The following is a 1,111-nucleotide window of genomic DNA, read 5'->3' as shown; positions in this document are numbered from 1 at the left end:
CTGGGGATTGAACTCTCCACTCCGCGGAGCTATTTGGTTGGCCCTACCAAATGCTTTACTTGAAAATTCTTTGGGGGTGGTGGCAAAGCAAAAGGGTACAAACAGGAGGAAAAGCTAAGTAAGAAGGCCCTGGAACCTACAGCAGTCTCACGTCTAAGCAGATGATTCGTTTTCTGCTCCTCCTAAAGGTCACTCATTAGCAGAGTTCAGGGTGGCCAGGGCCGCCCCCTTTCTTTTCAGGATTCCTGATTGACCATAAACAATTCTGCACGACTAGGGTTGTTATCAGCCTTACTGACAACATTCAAATTGAAAACGTTTTTCCCTCTGGAGCTAACCGAACAAAAGACATTAGCAAAACAAGTTCCTCCGGTTTCAGACCCTTGGAACAGATAACCGGGTCAATGGAGCAGATTAGCCGGACAAGTTCACATGCAAATGTGACCTACGGGTGGGCTGAGGCGCGGCAGTGAAGCCCTTGCGTGGTCTGGTCAAGATCCTGGGTTCAAGCGGGTCTACAGCTGCAACTAGGGTTAAAGGAGAAGAAAGAGTTACTTTTGTAGCGTAAGGTCTGATCGAGCACGATCTCAAACCAAAGGTTTTTTGCTTTTACCCTTTTAGGGCTTTATTCCCAAAGAAAAAGACTACCTCTTCCGAAACGCGGGCAATGAAGGTCTTAAATCTTAATTTTCTTGGATCAAATTGGGTTAGCTTGGGCTGTACCCCATCCCTGAGCGTTAGGCAGACAGCAAGGTTGATTTACATATCCAAGCCCCGGGCGGGAATTTGGGTCAGGTCCGGAGCAGCTCCCTGGGCTCGGACGAGGCCCCCTCGGGAAAAAAGAAGAGCTGTTTTTAAAAAAATAAAAAAGAGGCCGAGCAGGAAGCAAAACCAACAGATGCCCGCTGTAACTGATTATTCAATTAAGATGTTTAGACCTCTCATGCCATTTAAAAACACCAAGTTTAGCTAGGCCAAGGGGCGGGGTGTAGGGAAGAGCTGGGGCACTTATCCATGCTACAAGGACACCAACTGAGATTATTTAAAGTTTGTATGTAAAAAGTCAAAACCACAAAAATACTAGAGGAAAGGATGGCTGAAACATTTTAAA

Source organism: Octodon degus, unplaced genomic scaffold (assembly GCF_000260255.1).
Source record: "Octodon degus isolate 3935 unplaced genomic scaffold, OctDeg1.0 scaffold00128, whole genome shotgun sequence".
NCBI lineage: Eukaryota > Metazoa > Chordata > Mammalia > Rodentia > Octodontidae > Octodon > Octodon degus.
The sequence above is the reverse complement of the archived record's forward strand: the minus strand, read 5'-3'. Positions refer to the sequence as shown.